Source organism: Vidua chalybeata, chromosome 1, assembly GCF_026979565.1.
Source record: "Vidua chalybeata isolate OUT-0048 chromosome 1, bVidCha1 merged haplotype, whole genome shotgun sequence".
Lineage (NCBI taxonomy): Eukaryota > Metazoa > Chordata > Aves > Passeriformes > Viduidae > Vidua > Vidua chalybeata.
Genome location: NC_071530.1, coordinates 147,540,030 through 147,561,022, shown reverse-complemented (window position 1 = coordinate 147,561,022; position 20,993 = coordinate 147,540,030). Strand labels below are relative to the sequence as shown.

At 40.0% G+C, this 20,993-nt stretch overlaps 1 protein-coding gene across 4 annotated transcripts in view; it reads left to right on the top strand.

The window, feature by feature from the left end:
- Nucleotides 1-20,993, top strand: part of FAM135B (family with sequence similarity 135 member B) — a 249,498-nt gene that overhangs the window by 129,492 nt on the left and 99,013 nt on the right. The gene's annotated exons all lie outside the window — the stretch shown is intronic.

Below are 20,993 nucleotides of genomic sequence, written 5' to 3'. Positions count from 1 at the left end.
CCCCTCAGGAGTCAGTCATGGTCATGCAGTGATAGTTGAGAACCTGCTGCACTGAACTGACAAGATGGATCTTAGTTTAGCACAAATCTAAAGTCATGAAAGTAGTTGCAATGCAGGCGTGCATGAAGCTAAAGATCAGTGTCCTGAAGTGTAGCAAATGGCAACTTCATGAAAATCATGAATGATGGGTTATTGTCATGACAGTTGGTGAAGACAATTTTCTCATTTGGTTAATGAGTATAGCCATCTTTAATTTCTAGGCACTCTGTGTCTGCTGAAGAGAGCTGGAAAGTCCTGTGCCAGTGGTAAATGAAAATAAAAAAAAAGAAATGAAAATAAATGAAATATATGAAAATAATATGGAGTGGAGCCTCAGAGGGGAGGCTGTTCTGCAGGTGATGAGCAGCATCTCAGGAAACTCCACTGACAGGTAATTGATTAGTCAGTGGAAAGTAGGGTGCTTTTGTATCTTTTTTATCTTTCTCCTTCAAATAAGCAGTACTCTGGCTTACCTGACCCTAAATACATTAGTTAACTGTTCTGTGTCACTTGATCACCTATAGACAACTGAGTTAGAGGCCAATTCCAACTCTCCTCAAAGTTGACTAACCAAGGCAGTATCACAGAATTAGTACCAATTCAGAAATAAGGGGCCTGGATAGATACTACTTAAAGCCTTGAGATAATGCTTTACATGCTAGTTTGTGCTTGTTTCCCACACTCTGTTCCCAGCAATCATTGATACAGAGTAAAAGCCAGGCATGTGCAATGTCAGAGGGAAAATTCTGGACAACACAATAATTTGGAACAAACACATGTTGGAGAGCCCAGAAATGTTATAGCAACCTGAGAGCTTCTGAGAACTCCAAATGTCGTCTTCTTGCCATTCCTCAACCCATATGGTCCAGCTTCACCACTTGTTCTGCTCCCATTTGGCACCCATGTCACACAACATGAGTTGACTGAGTCATATGTTGAGAAAGAATAGTGCTCAGTTTGCTTCAGCCACCCTTCACACATGGGATAGCAACTGTTTCTCTGTTGGTCTTGAGCACTAGTGTGATAACTAGTCATTAAAACAGCTTACTTTAAAGTGCACACTGCACAACATTCAGCAAATTGGCCTCTATTCATGGGCACATCAGGGAAAAAAAAAAAAAAAAGTATGTTCTAGTGAATCAATACATTCACTTCCTATCTCTCTTTCTGATCCTGGTCTTGTTAGAATAGTCACTGGTTTTCCTCTCGTGCAGAAAATAAACAACTGGGACTTAAGAAAGACATTTAAAGGATCAGTAAATGCTGCAAAGCAATTTCTGATCTAAAGATAAAAGGTGTTGATACTTACAGAGAGAACAGTTTGCTATAGGTACTCTGGCATCCAGGTGGAAAGCTTTGTACGCACCAGGAAAATTCATAAATCAAAGGTAAGGATACAGACAGAGAAGGCATTCTGCTTGCTCCTGGAAGACAAACATTAAAATATATCATATAGACAGTGATAGCCAGGAGGAATGTCATGCAAACAGATGGGATCCACTCTCCTAGGAAATAAAATGCAAGCTGTGATGTTAGATTAAAGTCTTGGGCAAAAAATAGAGTTAAAGAGAGAAGAAAAAAACAAAATTAAAATTATGGGATTTAGCCAGATTTTAATGCTCATCAGGCATTAACCTGGAAGACAGTTCATTCTATCATCTATAACATAAAAAATTTACTATTATAAGATTTTATTCAAAGCTCTTGATGTGTAATTTGGCACTGACTTTCCAATTTTTATGAATCCATTTCATAAAATAAAAAACATTTCTATAAGCAGAGATCTTAAATTTAAGGTGCCATCCTCTAGAGTATCACTGAGTGGCTTTGATTCCCCTTAAGTTCTGCTAATCAAATGTATTAATCTAATGGACTAAATGCATGTCTTTGAGGTGAATTTCTACTTGAACCAATAGATTTTATACAAAAAAGTAGCTGCTCTTTGTTCAAAGGTCTTTTAGAAGTAGCTGTGATCTTCATTGATGCACTTGGATCTAACTGTTTTACCCTCTATCTCCTTAATGAATTGATGACACAAGCCCCATAAATTCTTACAATCATTGTGTCATTAAGTGCAGCATTGAAAATTGAGCTCCTCCAGGATGTGACACGCTTGTTGAGCAGCTGGACAGAGTGACATCAAGACTTAAGGCATGGAACATTGCATACAGCTGAAAAGCAGAACTTAATTTTATTAGCAAACCACATTTCTCAGTTAAAATCACATATTAATGATAATCAAGTAAACCTGTTTTGTGCTGTAAGCTAAACAGCCAGGTGAATTACCGGACACCATTGTCCTGATGATAAATCACTAAAACAATATTTACTTCATGGGCTAAAACTGGGTGCAGAAGAAAGCTGCACAGCTTCTTTGTTGTTTCTATGCTGAGGGAGGCTGTGGTCATACTCATCCTAGAGCCAGGGAATCATTCATGCTGGAAGGGAACTTCTGTGATCTTCAACCCAATAGCTGCTTAAAGCAGGAATTATTAAATTCTGTCCAAGTTATTCAAGGCCATGTCCAGTCCCATATTGAAAACTTCCAAGGACAGAGATTCCCCAGACTCTGGACAACAAATTTTGGATCTTGTGTATAATCAAAGGATTTCACTTTTTCCCTTGCAAGGACCAGGTCTAGCTATTCTCCCAAGAGCTTGTCCTGTATTGAAAGACAAGATTTGTTGCTGGTGTTCACTCTGTGCTTTCCCCAGGTATATATACAATGTGTGCCACAGAGCCATGGAATGGTTTGGGTTGGAAGGGACCTTAAATACCATCTAGATCCAACCCACGTATGTAACAATGTGATAACAAATTCCAAACACGGGTAACTTCATCTGCCTCTATTAGTTGTTGTTTGCAGAGTGCTTTGGAGAGGAAAAGTGCCAGAAGAGCTAAAAACATCACAATCACCCTCACATGACAACTTGGAGAATAAATTCTCATTCCCTAAAAAATTGCACATGAGGAACACAGTGAGTTTTTTGAAATGTTTCATAGTTATTTTATTACCAGATCTTCTCATTTACTAATGTCTGGCACTCTCTCTTGTTAAGAATAATTGCCCTGACACAGTCTTTGCCAATGCCATGTTTCTGGCTTGTTCTAGTTAAGATCAGTGCTTTAAAACTGTGTCACTTCACTTGTTCTTAAATAATAACATGTTGCAGCACATACACATAAATCCTTTCACAAGCCTGAGGGCTTAGGCTTCCTTCCACGACTTACACTACAAAGAGCTGAGTGATTCCCAGCAGCAGACATGGGTCCATCTGTAACTCTCTGAGCTAGGAACTCTAGTCAACATCTCAGGTATAGTTGTGTATAAATATAAATCATGTGAGATGAGATCGAAGATACTTTCTGACATAATTCACTCAAAAAGTCATCAAAGCAACAACGTAAATGTCACTTGAACTGGGGTGATATTTGCTTTCCGCAGAGGAGACAATATGTAGATGTTAAGGGGCAAAGGTTTAATTTTTGGCCAGCCAAATGCAACATTTAGCCCAGTTTGGGGCTTTTTTTTTTTTTTTTTTTAACATAAGGGCTTGCAAAGAGCACACTTCCTTCCCACTCCTCTGTCACTGATTGACAACAATTAATTGTTTCATAAGTGAATGGAACCTGGATTTAGTATTTTTAAAATATGTTTTTTAAACTGTTACATATTTAATTGTTTTTGGAGCATTGGGGTACAACCTGCCATGGTTTTCATAGCAACTGTGAGCATTCAATGATTAAATGTAAATAGTACAAGACTTTCTTATCAAATGGCCTCACTCCAGGAAATATGGTTTTAAAAGAAAGGGGAAGGATGGTCATATAAAACATAGACATTACCAAAGACTTAACTAAAAACTCTTTACAAACTTATATAAACATGCAGATAAAGACACCAGGTGACAATGTTTTGGGTTTTTTTATAAATCCTACTCTGTATGAGATTTTTATATAATACTCATCACTAACATTGGAGTAGCCCTCAGAAATTCTGGATGAAAAAAAAAAAAAAAAAAAAACACACCAGTATTTTCTCTCACTGTTATGTCCATATTATTTTCAGAGATGAGGCACTGCCTAATGTCCAGGAGATGTCGTTTACCTCTATTTTCATGTCCCATATTTGAAGCAATCCTGTCCCTTGGCAATACTGTTCATACACTCCATTGCACTTTTGTAAGGTGCATTTTAATATAACTGTTCCAAGCTGAAATACAGTATCTGACTGCGCTATTTGTTAGAATGAGTAGAGAGTTGGGGAAATTACTTGAGGTGGGCTTGAACAACCTTTTAGTTCATCAACTATTATCTACAAACTTGGGAGTAGTAATAATATCTCAGAAGATTGTTCTTTATGGGGTACAATTACAAATGCTCAGATGCTGTGATAGTAGAAAACATAACTGTGTATGGGAAAGGTTTGTTCTGACTTTCATTTATCAGATATCTTTGTATTCAGCTTAAAATGTCCCAAGGTCTAATTGTCAGAATGGAAAACTGCACACATCTTAATCTGATCCTTTTAAGAAGGCTTATACTGTCAACTCAAAATAATTACTCTTTTTTGGACATTTAATTCTTTAGAGTTTCCTTGCTTTATTAACTGTTTTTGGAACTGTTTAAACCTATGGATGCAATTAAGCTATATGATGCATATGCTGCAGACAGAGTGCACTCAAGATGCAATGAAAAATCCAGTTGTCCTTTGTCCTTGCATTAATGGAGTTCAGTATATTGTGTGTCTGGATGGGAAGATCTCTTTTAGCACTTTAATTACTTAATGTGCTTGCTGCAGCAAAAGTACATTAACAAACTCAAATCAATTTCTCCCATCAATCCAGGTCCACTTTGTTATAGTGGAACATTAATTCATTTGTGGGGATAACATCTGCCAATAAAAGGTATTACAAATAAAATGCAGCTGAAAAATGAACTGTTGTTTAGTAATCTCTTGTTCCTGTTTGGCTGCGCATGATAAATCTTTATAAGGATGTATGGTAACAAATGAGAAGTCAGTTTATAATGTGACTTTTTGAAGTGTTGTCTGCAACCAAAACCCACCACAAATACTGAGAAAACTGTGGATTTTTAATTGATTTTGTGATTTTTTTTTTTTTGGACCCATTTAAAGTAATGTCTTTGATTTAGCTATTTCCAGGACATGTCCTCCTCACAAGATAAACTTTGTGAAGCAGTGGAAAGAGATAAGTTGATGCAATAGACTCACTAGAGCTTGAGGAAAGGACAGGGTGTGAAGATTCTCAGAGAGGAACAGCTCTGGGTAGTTCAATCACTTAAAAGTTTATAAAGTATAAAGAAAGAATGCTAAATCATAGAATGGTTTGGGACCCTCAAGTTCATCTTTTTCCAACTGCCCTGCCATGGACAGGAACACCTTCCACTAGACCAGGTTGCTCCAATCCTGGCCTTGGACACTTCCAGGGATGGGGCATCCACGGCTTCTCTGAGCAACCCGTGCCAGGGCCCAACATCCTCTGAGTGAAGAATTTCTATATAATACCTAATCTAAACCTCTCCTCTTTAGTTTAAAATGCCATGTCCTGTCACTGTCTGCTGCTGTGTAAAATCTCTCACTCTCTTACAAGCCCTATTTAGGTACTGGAAGGCTGCAGCAGGGTCTCCTGGAGCCTTGTCTTCTCAAGGATGAACAATTTGTATTCTATAATTTTGCCAGTAAAAAAACATTCAAATTTCCTCCTGTTCCCAGGTCCTAATGCTTCCCTTCTTGGAAGCAATGCTGCATTACTCTTGATGTGCTGCTCTACTTCAGGACTCTGCAGAACTTAGCTGATGGTCAAGCCTGTTAGGATGGTCCAATCCCAAGATTAGCCTGGTGGTAGATAATATCCTTTATTTTTCAAGTTTCTCTGCTAGCCAAATTAGCAAGGTACAAAATCCACTGAGTCCAGGCAGTGAAAGTCCTGCAAAAATTAAGGATAGTAGAGAAACTGTCAAAGGGAGCCAGTGAGATTTTCATTCTCTGAGGTAGATGGCAAATCCATAAATGACCTGGATGGTCAGACTGACTGAACCCTCACTGTGTTGGCTGAGGACTCCAAGCTGGTGCTGAGGTGGACATGTCAGGAGGGAACTGGACAGGCTGGAACAGTGGGCAACAGAAACTGTGTAAAGTTTGGCAAGCACAAGTGCAGGGTCCTAGCCCTGGGACGACATAGCCAGAGACCTGACCTCTGAGGAATGACAGAAGGAGATCTCTTCCGACTGAAGGTTTCATCTCCCTGGAGAGGAGAAGGCTCAGGGGGAATCTCATCATAGTATTCCAGTAAGTATTCCAGGGTAACTATGAAGAGGACACACTGTCTCTTCATGGAGAAGACAAAGAGCAATTTACACTAGAAAAGGTTTCATCCCTTATAAGAAAGAAGCTTTTTCAGTGAGAATAATCATTCACTGGAACAACCTCAGGGGTTGGGTCATTGTAGAGTCCCCATCTCTGGAGGTTTTCTAGATGTGACTGGCCTAGAAAAGGCTGCTGGATGATCTCCTGGCTTCTATTCCCATGAAAGGCTGGGTTGGATTATTTTTTGAGGTCACTTCCATTCTAGGCTCTTCTATGATTCTGTGACTCTATGAAGAGTATTTTTCCGTGGATCCTGATGGAAGAAAAGTGTGGGTTTCACTTCTAGCTGTTTTGGAAATAAGCTCCCCCTCATACCAAGACCAGATTTGCAAGCAACTTGGAGTCTTTACTTCTGCAAAGATAAGTGCCTGCAAGCTCTTGTTGTTTCCAGAGTTTGGTGGCAGCTCAGGTGGACACATTATCATTTGTCTCTTCTGCTGTGTTGTTCAGTATTGCTCTGATTCTATTTTTTCGTCTGTGAATAATTTCTTCTCGGACAAAATTTCTGAAACATAAGGTTTTGTGAATTCTTACATTATTAATATTAATATTTTTAGGATTAGCTCAAAATGAGATCAGAACTTGAGAAAAGGGGACAGATTAATGATACAATTGGGAATGAAAACTCTTTTCACCTCTCTGTATAGATTTTCTGTAAAGGACTGAGGACTCATATTGGCAAAAAACATTGTGAAGAGATTTCAGTGTAGTTGTTAGTGCTGAATCGATTCAGCAGAAAATCGGATTTCCATCTCTAGACCTATCAGGCTTGTGCCAGCACTGAGTGTGCTTTCAGGAGAGAGTATTCATCCTTGGTAGAGGGGGAAGTGTCCCTTCAATGCTGCCAGCACTTCAATGAGAAACATAGGTGAATTGGTAAAATCCCACATTTAGCAATGAGTTTTGTTTGAGTGAGTGGGTAGATAGAGATGACCCTTTCCTTGAGAAAGGTTAGGAAAGGAAATGTAATGCAGATGTTGTATCATGAATCTATCTCTTGAAATTGTTTTTTGGAAAGGGAAAGCTGGAGGGTCTCTGTCAGGTACTGGAAGCAGGGACAGGAGGGAGGGGCTCTGTGGGGAGAGCCTGGGGCTGCACCATGCCAGACACAGATGGTCCCTGGGACAAGGAGCTGGAGGAGCTGGGAATGAAAGAGCAAGGTCGAGATTGGGAAAAAGGCAGGGAGAGGAGTCAGAAATCAAAGAATATGGTTGTTTGAGCCTCAAAAAAAAAAAAAACAAAAACAAAAAAAAAACAAAAAACAAAAAAACAAAAAGGAGTTGATGCAGGGAAAGTGGTTTATTTTTGTTTATCATCAGCCTACTCTGCTTTTAAATATAAATAAATAATTTTCCCCAAACCATGTCTGTTTACCCTGTGATGGTAAGTGCTCTGTCTTTATCTTGAGCCAAGAATATTTTTTGTTTTTATTTCTCCCACTGTTCTTTTGAGGGGATTTATGAAGCTGGCAGCTGACCAAGATCAACCCAGAACACCCAGGTCCATCTCCAGGTGTGCATTTTCTGACCAAAGCTGAGTGGTGGTGGAAGTCCTGTGTTTTTCCTGCATCTCTGTCACTTAAGCTGTAATATCTCCTAGTTTTTACTGATCAAATTATCTCTATATAGTTCTATTTTTTCTAATAAGGCTGCAATCTTTCTTTTGTCACTAGTGTTTCCTGTTCTGCCTCCAACCGTTCCTTTAGCACTTAATCAGAGATGCCTTCTGTTGTAGCCATGTCTTGTATCATCCAATTTAAACTGTAAAGCAGACATCTGAATCTGGTTATTGTACTCTTGCTGTTGTAATCTTTCTTCATTTTCTTTTAATTCTCTTACCACTTTCTTAATTCTTTGTAGTTGTTCTTCTAACCAGCTTACAGTCTCTAAGACCTCATTACTTCTATTTCTCCAGTTCTTGCATCTGTGCTACCAGTTTTTCTATTTCTTTGTCAGAGGCTGTAAATTCTTGATGGTTTTGTTCCTTTCCTAATAAAAAGTTACTGTATTTATCAATCTTCTATTTTATTTCTGCTTGCAAAAATTCTACCTCGTATCTGTAAGCATTCCAGAAGTCTTTGATGTTACTAAGCTTTAACTGTTTCAATTCCTTAATTTCTTGCACCCCATTAAATTTTCCTTTTAACAGCTGGTTTATCCATCAATTGCCACTGTTTTTCAAGTTGTTTTTCAAGGACTGGAATTTGCTTTCTTAGATATACAGGCTTCAATAATTATTTAGCTAAGTCTGGGTTTCTATGCAGTTGTTCTCCATGTTCTGCATCCTATTTTATCATTTGAGAATGCAAGCTCAAATGGTTCTTTCCTGCCTGACACTGAAGCTCTAATTTGTTCTTTGCTAAAAAATTCTATTTCCAGTTCTAGAAAGTAATTATTACAGGAGCAGAGGTGCTACAGTTTTGCGGCACATCACTTTCTTTTCTTATGGAGTTCTACAGGCCGCGTGAAATCAAAAAATTACGTTTTGTACAAACGTAGTTTTTGCTCCACATTCTATTCTGATACTGAAAAGTGTCTACATTTCCTAGTTGTTCTTTGAGTGTTCTTTTTTCTGATTCTGTACTGAGGTCTTTAGTGTGGGTCTTCTTTCCTCAGAATAGGAAATGCTGCTTGTTTGTTTATTTGTTTTTCAGTTTCTTTATTTGTACATGTATGACACAGACACATCAATCTCTGTTTACATCTCACAGGGGTTACCCTCATAAATAAATCTGTCTGTATGAATTAAGAACCTAATTTTGAGAAGAAATGGATCATTGCAATCGTATTCTCTTTAACAGGAGGACATTGAGTTGTAACGAGTTCTAGGAATCAGGATCCAAAAGAGAACAGGATCAAACTCCTCTCTGAAACTCACATGAGACATCTTAAGAAATGGCTGTCGGTGTTCGAGGAGTGTCCGGATGATGCTCTCAGTCATGTGGATTAGTTTTATTTAGTCCTATGAGAGACTTGGACTCAATGATTACTTGAACCCAGTGACAGGTCCCTTCCAACTGGAGATTTTTTATTATTCTGTGAGTTGAATGAAAAAACATACTCCCCTCAAAATACCCCATAACAAATAAAGCTGCACTTCAGCAGAAACCACTGAAGCAGTGTCTTTGTGCTTCTAAAAAAAAAAAATAACTCTGTTTTCTCACCTTAAGAATTGAGCTGGACCCAGATAGAAATGCTGAAGTTTGTATTTCTCTTTGCTGTGGTACTGATCAGCCACCCCTGGGCTCAGTTTCATGCAGCTCTGCGTTCCCTTGGGAATGTGCTGTGTGCTATGGCCAAGTGCTCCCACCTTGCACCTGCGGACGCACCTGAGCAGAGCACAGGCCTGACGTGCGGGGTCAGTGCTGTGAAGGAGGGCCTGTAACCCCAAATTGCTTTGGGACAGGTGGCAGTGAGTGTGAATTCCCCTTGAGAGGTGGCAGTGAGTGTGAATTCCCCTTGAGAGGTGGCAGTGAGTGTGAATTCCCCTTGAGAGATGACAGTGAGTGTGAATTCCCCTCCGGCTCCAGCAAATATCAGGCCTTAATGGAGGCACTTTCCAATTGCAGTAAGGTAACACAGCTTCTCTTTTTTCTGAAGACTGAAATTGAGTCCAGTGATGGCAGGTCAATTCCAGTCTGTCTGGGATCATGGACCTGGGGATCATCCTGCAATTGTGAGAGTACAGGCATAGCCATGAGACAAAACGAGTCTGAGGCCGCACAACTTGACCTATTTGCATGGCTTTGTTCCACCACAGCAAGTGGTCGGCCTGTGTGAGACTTCCTGGTATTTGAGCTGACCAATTTAGTGACAGCAGAATTTAGGGATCTGCTGGATGAGCTAAGTAAAGTGAGGTGTCCTGGAATCATGATTCACTGTGTGTCAGGTCACACTGCATCTCCACTTTTCTCATTTCCCTAAACCTGCTTCTTTTGGAATCTAATTCAGGGTCAATGGCTAGAAGATACTCAGTTTTTGTATTCATTTGGGATTAGAAAATTATCAGGCTGTGAAAAAAGTGAAAGTCTCTCCTTGGTCTGCTGGATTAGACATTGTGTCCCCAGTAGTTTGCATCTTTGTTTCAAGGTCACTTTGGCTTTCAACCTTCTGAGAAGTTCTGAGATATGAAAAACAATTGTACAATTTTTTAAGCAACAGCTTCTGAGAAGTCATTTCATGCCTATCATTTTCATTTTTCTCCTGTTTCCAGGAATGGGATACAAAACAAAATGTAGTGTAAATAACCCCATCTCCAAAGCTGTTTATCCATTTCACTCTACAAGCATTACAGAAGCACTTTAGAAATCTCATGAGACACTATGTTTACTTTATTCTACTAAAAAAAAAAAAAAAAAAGTAATATAAGGTTTGACTTGATTTCCAGGAATATTCAGCTAATTTTATATATTTTAAATGATTTTTAGAATCTCTCTATTGCACCCAAACAGGTGAGGGTTAATTGTGTCTCTCATATAATCAGAATGTAAGTTTTTCCAGGTGCTTCAGTTAGAAAAGCACAAAATCTCTCATCTTTAGCTCTTCATATAATATAAGAACAGATTGGAAAAGGTTACTACTTGACTCTGAGACTAAATTAAATTATGTTTTCAAGGTTTCCTATTGCTTTTGAGACTAGAATATAAGTGCTCCTATCCTTATTGGGGTCCTAATTTTTCTGCCCTTTCCTTTCACTGCCTTTCTTTTCCAACAATAAAGCACATTTCTATCGTTTTACTCTTTGTTCACCATTCTACTGCCCACTCCTCTTCACCCCTACCTTGCTATGATGACTGAAAAGGAAGTAAAGGGCAAATTGCTTTAAAAGTATGAATATGGGACTAAATAAAAGACCGCATTGCTACCTTGATGAGCATAAAAGGGCAAGAGCCCCTGAGGTGAGCATAAAAGGAGATGTAAAGAGAGCTGGTTGGTGTTATTGTCAGAGAGCCGCAGGGTTTCATGGGCTGGAGATTTTATGGCTTGTGGGATTGCAAGTTTCTGCAGAGGAGAGGTGATCTGATGAAACTACAAGAAGCTGGACGTATAACAATGATCAAGGTTGTGGCTTATCTGGATCCAAATGAAATCCTTGCCTGAAAAGCATCGAGTGCTAGGTGTAGGCTCTCCTTTGGTGATGCACTGGAATACTTCTGTGGACACTAGAGCTCTTCTGCCAGAAGCTAGGTATATTTTTTCACATTATACCCAGAGCACTGTGTTCTTGAGAACTTCCAGCCCTAAATCCTGGACTCAGGACATAAATATCCATGTTTGATCCAGGGATATGCTGAGCACCTTCTGAAGATATTGAGAACCCATGTGTATTGTTTGCTTGGATGAGAAGGAATCACACCAAGCACTTCTCAAGCCTGCAGAACTGGGCAGCATCTGGTTTTAAAACAGGATTTTTTATCATAATAGAAATAAGAAAAAATAAAAAGAAGGTTGCCATACATTTACAATTGAACAATTTCATCTTATCTGCATGATGCAGGCTCCTGGTAGGAGAGAAGTTTGTTTTCATAGACCCACCTTGTCTTTTACTGAGAGATCAGTTTGTTACTTACTGTACTGCAAGAAGGGTATGGCTCACTCTCTCTACACTATTAATTTTAGACCTACTTCATCAAAAGTTAAAGAGCCTGAGAATAAAACTGGGATGGGAATTGCAGAAACTTGATGTGATAAATGGTTGTGGAGTATGAATTGGAGCACTGCAGCTGTGTTTGACTGACCTGCCCTAGCACAGCAGCTCTGGGCATCACAGAGGGAGTTGTCAGACAGACCTGTCACTGTGTGCAACACTGAGGGTTGAGAAAAGCCTTCCTCTCCTACCCCTAATAGTCTCCTAAGTGAATGTAAGATTCCCTGGGCTGTCTGAGGTGTTCTTCCTATTTCCAGAAAAGTGAGAAGAAAATGCTAATAGTGGTGATGTCTTCTGTGAACAACCACCTCCAGCCTGCTGGTAGCTCCTGTGTCCCACACTCACTCCATTTTTTTCTGGGCTATTCTAGAGCCTGCCAGAAGCTTGAGGTAGAGTTAGGTCAGAAAAGCTTCTTGAAGTAATATTTAATTGAGAAATGTCTGGATTTTTTAGATACATCTGAAATATTTTGTGGTCATATTGTAGGGCTTCCTCATGCACACAGTATTGCACATTGTGTTTGCACACATAACAATGTGGTAATTTTTCTGATATGCTCCACAGTCTGATTTATCTGTCTGTTTTCAGTCTTAGGTGTAAAATTATCACCTTTCCCCTTCCTCTTCTGTTTGAATAGCCAAAGAACCCACCAAAATATTTATATACTAAATAGGGATGGATTTACAGAGTGCACTTCTGTGTGACTCATGCACTTTTGAGATCCACCAAATATTATTGACTCTGTGAGATATGTGACCTAAAACATTATCAACACAAACAAGGGAAATTCTACATTGTTTTATGTAAACTTACAGAATTTTTGTGGCTACACCTCTGACTTGTTTCACTAAAGGGAAAAGAGAAATAAACAATGGTCTGCTTGCCTTCTTTGCCCTGATGTTCTCCCTATACTTCCACAATGGGTATTGCTTTTCAGTTTTTACTTTTTCAACAGGAAGCCAACCAGATAGAAAGCTTTATTTTTAAGCTTTGGTCCCCAGTGTTTGTATGGAAAGTAATAGTGTGTTTGGCAGATTATAGATTACTGTTTTTTTTCTGGGAATCAGCCTGGTGGTTGCAGATGTTTACTCTGTCCTGCACAGACTTCTGGAATGTCCATCAGGAAGCCCTCAGATGGTAACGCACTTGGCAATCCTCTGCTGGGGATCATCAAAACAGGACAGAAAGGTCTCTTAAAGCTTTTAGAGAGAGAATGAAGTTTTTTACATCTGAAGACCTTGAGTTCAAGCCTTCAGAATGAAATTTAAGCCTTAGAATGAAACCTTAGAATGAAATTTGAGCTCTCCTCTGCTGCTGCTTTCATGAAGACATCCATCTTTTTCCTTGCCAGTAAGGCTTCTACTCCCTGACTCCCAAAACAGTGTGCTGCAGTCCTTGGCTACCTGGAAGCAGTAATAGCAGTAATTCAGTGGAGATGATTTGCAGATATCCAGGGGTTCCTGGAGAACAACTCAAACACTGGCCTGAGGAGCAGCTGGAGCTCCAGGCTGACTCATCAGGCTCAGCACACAGCTCGATTGTTTGCTGTATGTATTGGCTTAAGGGTTGTTTATTTAAATGCAGCCTAACCTGCAATGAAATTTTAAGCCTTGGAACTGTTCAGGTATAATTCAAAGCAGGTGGAATTTGAACCTGTCTGGTTCCTGTGACACTGTTACTGAACTAAAGGTTTTGATTTCCATGCTGCAGGGATGATCAGGGAGGAGCAGTCTGTCAGTGCTCCCAGTGGGAGTGATCTGGTTTGGTGGTGTGATGCATCAATATTATCTTACCAATTGCTTCTCTCAAACCAGTCAACCCTTCTTAACATGGGTTTTACAGTGTCATTACAAGGCAATTGCAGGGGAAGACAAGTAGGCAGCAACCTGCACCACGAGATGAGAGCTGTGATATTCTGGTATTAATCTGAGAGGAGGAAGGAAAGGAAGGATGGAGTCCAAAGCATCAGTAAAAGGGCTGGTACCACTCTGCTCTCCATTGGTTTTGATGCAAATCCTCTAGAATTAGGTACTGCCCTGTGCTATGGTTACATCACTAGAGATGATGAGATGAGTTATCTGTAGCAAAAACATTTTATTATCCTAACATTAGGAGAGGAGGTCTGAGCACCTCAAAGTCAAGAGACTGAGAGGTGTCAGCAGCTCTGCCCCATGCAGGGGGAGGAAAGGGCAGGGAGTGTCACCCAGCACATCTGTCAGTGCTGCCAGGCTCCTGAGGGAGGCTCCAGAGCCAGTGAGTGAGGAGAGTCAGTGCAGGTCAGCAGGGCTTGATGTGTGTCCAGACACAGGAAAACAAAGAAGCCACTCAAATATTTTAATTTTAAAGATTAGAAATTCACAAATAGCCATTGAAGGTGGAGATGGCAAATTCATTGGTGCTGGGGTGACCCATGAAGTTTATCTTGCAAGAGAGAAGGGACTCAGAGTAGTATGCACTGCCTGCATAAATAACATTGTACTGCAAATAAAAAGGGTCCATGTCTTATAAATCATTTGGAAATTTACTGAGCTTCTCCTAAAAAACAAATTGGCTTTTTCATTCCTGCTTCTGGTAGGAGCTGTTTTGATTTTTTTTCACAGTTTTGCTCCTTTGCCAGCTGCAGTTTTTACATCTAAACTGGATTTATTAATGGGCAGTTTATATGTGTTTGTTCTTGTGCCAATGTTGTACTTTCTTCTACCTCAGTCTTCTTTCTTCCTGATTATTTTCCTCCCAATATATTTGTAGATGGAGAGGGGATTTGATTGCTCTGTTTTGCTGAGTTAAGTGTAACAAGTTCCTTTAGTTCTTAAAATCAGCTTGCTGTTTCCTGATCTTTTCTTCACAGGGCCTGTACCACATTAGCTGGCAATTTTCCATGCTCTCCCTACTTTACTGAGGCCTAAATAAGCTTTTCTGCACTGCTTTTCCATTTAAAAAGGAAAAAAAAAAAACCAAAACAAACAAACAAACAAAAAAAAAACCAAAACCAAAACCAAAACCAAAAACCCACCAAAAATGAAAACAAACAAAAAACCCCCACCACAAACCAGATGTTTACTCAGAAAGAGGTACTGCCTAGCCTAACTCTAATGAGCCAGACTGAGCCTAATTGCAGTAAAACTGGAATTGCTCTGCAGTTTCTCCTTTATTCCCTAATTATTCTTTTCCTTAAAATCTACTGTAAAGCCTTATGTATTTCTGGGGCCACCCTCAGGGAGCCAAGTGATGTCCATTCCACTCCCTTTGCAAAATGACTGTTCAGCTTCTGCTCTTTGCAGCTCTTCTGTAACTTCATGGATTTATTGTATTTGTTGTAAGTCTGTATCACCAAGTGCCCAATTCACGTGCCACTTCTACCGAGGTTCTCTAAGAAAAATAGCTTGTTATTTTTGGAGGCAATATCTCATTTATCATTACTGTCAGCTCCATATCACTATCAGGCAGTGCTTTCCTATACATTTGTGGTGGAGGACCTCCTGTAAATATTTTGGTGGCCTTTGCAATGTCTACCTCAGTCTGATTCTCCAGTTTTAAGTATAGATTTTGATCTCCACATCCTGTTCTGTTCTTTGTAGTTTTTATGTTCATGCTTCACATGATTTTGGAGAGGGTCACTCAGCTGGGAAGAGATGAAGTTGTCTGTAGGATTTCTCCCCAAGCCTGAAATTCAGATAGAGTGACTTATAGAAAGAGGGAGGAGCCATGTCCCTGGAATTGCCCCCACCCAGGCAGCATCCCACTGTAAGGCTCTGCTGCTGCAGGGTCCACACAGCGAAGGTTCCTCTCAGGTGAGAACAGATTATGCAGACTCTAGGAGAGCTCAGGAGACAAAACTGATCCCTCTTTACCTTGAGGGGATTGGAAGAGTCTGGTGAGCATGACCAGACTATGAGACTACTCCTTGATAAGAGTATTTAGAGCCAGCTGGAGATGGTTCATTTTGTTTTGAGGAAAACAAGGCACTCTGTATGGCCAGGTGTACCTGTTGCTTCTTAGCATGATTTATGTCATTTATAGCTCAGAGTGCCTCACTGGAACAGATGAGTGGTCTTAGTACCCCAGAAAGCTATTTTTCTTCTGCCATCCTGTTAGAATCATAGAAGGGTTTGGGTTGGAAAGGACCTTCAAGATCATCTCATTCCAACCCCTTGCCAGGGCATAAACACCTTCAACTAGATCATGTTGCTCAGGGCCACATTCAACCTGGCCTTGAAACATTTCAAAGGATGGGGCATCCACAGCTTCTCTGGGCAGCCTGTGCCAGGGCATCACCGCCCCCTGAGTAAAGACTTTCCTCCTAATAGCTGACTGAAATATATTCTGTTCAAGTTTGAAGCTATTCCTCCTTGTCCTTAGCAGGGACTGAGGACATTACTCGGTCACCCAACAGTGTGGGTTTTTGTGGAGGCACTGAAAATATGTTTTATTTTTGCTCAAAATAACATGGCTTCATTTTATGTTAGTCTCAGTGTCACTGAGATTGGTACAACAAAGAGGTGTGGGACAGTGGGATGAGGAAGTGGAGACATATATCTGTGTTTGCTTCTGAAGAAATTGTGTGGGACTCTGCATCTTGCAGTGTATTTTATAACATATTTGATTTCCTGTGTTGTGATCAGGAAACCCCTCCTCACAACGCACAAGCTATTATGAGTAACATCCAGCTTCACAGTGTGGGAGCAAGAACCTTCATATTTTTGGTTTTGCTTGGTTATAAAGTCACTGTTTGGCAATTCCTCCCTGCTTATAAAGGCTTAGAGCAAGCTCTGAGGAGGAATGGATAATGTTTGCCTGTCTAATGATTTAAATATTGATATATGGCTTAAAAATAGGAAAAAAACCCAACCCAACAACCAGCAACAACACAACAGGTACTGGGTTTTATTACATTTCCTATATGGAGGTTGCTTATTTTTATTGGACAATAAGCATTCTTGTGAAACTCAAATAAGGATGTCCTTGGGTTTTTCTGACCACCCAAGGTAAAGCTTTTCTTTGTTTATATACTGCTTGTGATATTTATCTCTGTTATTTACCTCCTCTGGAGCTGTTAACATTTTGCCTGAAACTCTCACTGAAAATATTTTCAGGAAAAGTATTATTTAAAAAAAAAAATAAACTGATAAATTGTGAGCACTAATATTTCTCTGTAATTTTTAATTCAATCTACCAGTTTGAGCCTTTGACATTTTCACTGCCATGTGTGTTCTTTACCACGAGTATCCCTGAGGTGCTGGGGAGATCTGAGGTCCTCTACATCTCTGTCCTCTGCCATTAATTCAACTGAGCACCTTGAGGTACGAGTCTTTGAAATGCACTCATATGCACAACTGAACCAACAAAAGGACATTTAGAAGCCTCTTTTGTCTTTTGACTAGAAGACCATTCTCCGAAGTCTTTCTTTAGGAAGAATATATCCAATTCCATGATGATTTCTACCAGAACTCCTTTATGCCATTGCGTTACGAAGGCCAGACTTTTTGGCATTAGGTGCCAAACAATCTACAATAAATAATTTATTAATAATTGTTTATTCCCATTCTTTTTATTAAGAACTAAAATATGCTTGGTCACCTAAAGAATATGAATTACACTTTTGGCTGCAATTCTTCATAGAGCAGAACTTGCAAGTCTCTGGATTCTCTTTATATCTGGACTTCAGTCTCAGAGTTTGGCCTTAGTCTGAGAGTTCCTTAGTTTTCTATGACTTTGCTATGTATTTTTTACTTTGACCAGTTCAGTTTGGTGGGTACAGAGGAAGACAACTACTTGTGACCCCTACAATATCTCTGCCCTCCAAATGAATTTACCAAAATTTAGGGGATGAATAGGGAAAGGTTTAAATAAGATGAAGACCTATTTCTTCTATGTCCTTGCACCTAGTCCATTTGGCAAAGGACATAATGAGTGATGGAACCAGCCTTGTTATGAAGTCAGCAGTACTGAGTTATCCTCAGGTGTTTTGGATATCCAAGGCAGAATTGACTGGGCAATGAGGAAATAAATGTCTGCCCAGCATCCTCCAGGAGCTGAATGTCTCTAAGTCTGCTGAGAGTTTTGACTGCATGGCCATCATTGCCCAGAAAGGTTTTGGATGCTGGAATTGTTCAGGGACAGGTTGGATGGAGCTCTGCGGAACCTGGTTTAGAGGAAGGTGTCCCTGCCCACGTCAGGGCGTGAATGAGATGGGCTTTAAGGTCTCTTCCAAAACCATTCCATGATTCTATGATTCCATTATATGAAAATGTCATCCTAGGCACCTCTGTATAATCTCCCCAGCTTTAGGTGGCTTAATCAGAAAAGCCAGGAAAGCCATTGGAAATCAGTTTCCCTCTGGAAATATTTAGGACTGTGTGGGATGTTTCTGAACATGAGACACACAATGAGGGAAGGCTGACATTACCAAAGTGTGGCAGGAGGTACCCAGTTTGATATTCCCTGGAGGAATAGCAATGTTTCCTGTGGAAGCATCTGCACTGGAGCAGGGAATGTGTGAAGAGGAGGGAGCAGCTGAGAGGTGCTTTTATGGACTGACACTAACTCCCATCCCCATCCCCCTGAGCTGCTTGGGAGGAGAGGAGTCTAAAAGACTGAAGCCAAGCCTGGGAGAAGGGAGTGGGCTGGAGAGAGGTTTTATTTTAATGTCTGGGTTTGTTTCTTAGTACCCAGTTGTGAACTAATTAATTTAATTTCCCAGAAGTTGAATCAATTTTACCAGTGGCAATAACTGGTAAGCCATCTCCCTGTCTTTACCCCATGCTATTTTTCAGCTTATTTTCTCCTGCTGTTCTGTTGATGAGGGGGAGGGAGAGCTCATATGGTTGGGAATTTGGCTGTTAGCCAAGTATAACCCACCACAATTCTAAGCAGCAAAAATCTAAAAAGAAGTGGCCAGACAGTTATAGAATATTATTCTTTGGAGCTGATCTAGTGGAAAGGGCACATGGTATATCTTAAATATCTGTAAATATGGAGGAGTGTCCTGTTACACTAATGTGTAATATCACTTTAATACCCTGTTACTGATATTTGGAAGTTATTAGACTTTATGAGTACTCCACACAGAGTATTTTTGTCAGTAAAAAAATTGTATTGCATAAAGCTATGATGAAGATTCAAAGGGTCTTAAGGCATAAGTCTTGTACTTGCTTTAGAAAAGATCAGGATCAATACCATCAATTAAAAACTTCTGCATAGTGGAAGAACAGCATAATAGAGAGAAAGATCAGGTAGCTTAGATTTGATTGCTATTATGTTTAACTAGATACTGTGTGTATTTGGAATATGAACTGCTTTTATTTTCTTTTCTGAAAACTAACATGTAAACAGAGAGTTTTCATGCCCAACCTTTTGTCTGAAACGGATACCTAGAAATGTCAAAGGTTGTGCTGGAATTAGATCCCAGTTGGGAAGAAGCTGCCAGCTAAAGCAGAGGTAGAGTAACATGGGCTCTCAGCTGTGAAGGACATGCACCATTTGCCTCTGGAGTGGTGCTTGTTTTGTTTTGTTGTGTTTTGTTTTGTTTTCTCCCCATCAAACTCCTTTCTTCAGCTTTTAACCCGAGAAAGACAGAACTAGTTCATTCGTTATTTCACACTTTGAAAAGATTTTATTGTTAAGTGTAGCCTAAGATGTTCATACAGGAGATCACAGGTAACTTGGTGTTTTCATAAAGTTACAGAATGGTTCAGGTTGGAAAAGACTTGCATTTAGAGGCTGGGACAAAAATCAGGCCAAAACTATCTGTAAATACTAGTGGGTTAAAGGACTTTATAAATAAAGAGACCAAAAGAGGGAAAATCCACAGAAAGGGAGACTTTGTAACACCGACATGGTGTTAGAGCAGGGTTAGTGGGAGGTCTGCAAAGAGGTGGAGGAATCCTGAGCTACAATATCCTGGACTGGGTACTGTACTGAACACTGCCTCATATTCCTCATCCATGGAAGTGGTGATGAAGGAAGACTAGGATGAGTTTTTTCCTCTGTTTAGACTGAGCTCATGTTTTGGGGACTGGAACAGGCTCCCCAGGGAAGTGGTCCCAACACCCAACCTGCCAGAGTTCAAGAAGCATTTGGACAATTCTCTCAGACACATGGAGGGATTTTTGGGGTGTCCTGTGCAGGGCCAGAAGTTGGCCTTGATGATCCTTATGGGTCTCTTCCAATGCAGGGTACTCTATGATTCTGTGTGTAACTTAAACCAGTGAAATTGCTGATATTTTCTTTTTCTGTCTTCCTACACCTAACACAGGGCTGCCCTATGGGATAGAAAACAACCAGAATACAACTGCTTTAGATGTGATTAACAGAATCACAGAATGGCAGGGACCACAGTGGCCATCTGATCCAACCTCCCAGAGCACATGGCACAGGATTGTGTCCAGACAGTTCTGGAATATCTCAGTGAGGGAGACTCCACACCTTCTCTGAGCAAATGATTAATGCTAACATCTTCTTGATAAGGTAGACTTACCATGGAACAGCAGAGTTATAACTATTATGCATAATATATGCAGTAATGGTCCTAGATGTGAGATTATCACTTTTGTTGTCTTTCCACCATAGGTTTTTTGTTGTTGTTGTTGTTGCTTGTAGGGGGTTTTGTGGGTTTTTTGTGGGATTTTTTTTGTTTTGTTTTTTTTTTAGTATTAAATTTTTGTCACTCCTTGTCTATATCAGGGCATTTTATCATAGATATTTCTCTAAGTCTCCTTTTCCTGCAGGAGGCCAAGTGCTTTTCACAATATTTCTTCATTATTCACACATCAAGCCATTGTGTCCACTCTGCCTGGTGTAAAATAGAAAGCGCCAGATTAAACCCACTTTAATTAAAGCTAAAAAGCAGAAGAAAAGTTCCTGAACATGCCTGTTCTCTTGAGCACTTTTGCCCAGGATGTGCTCTCACAGAATTTCAGGT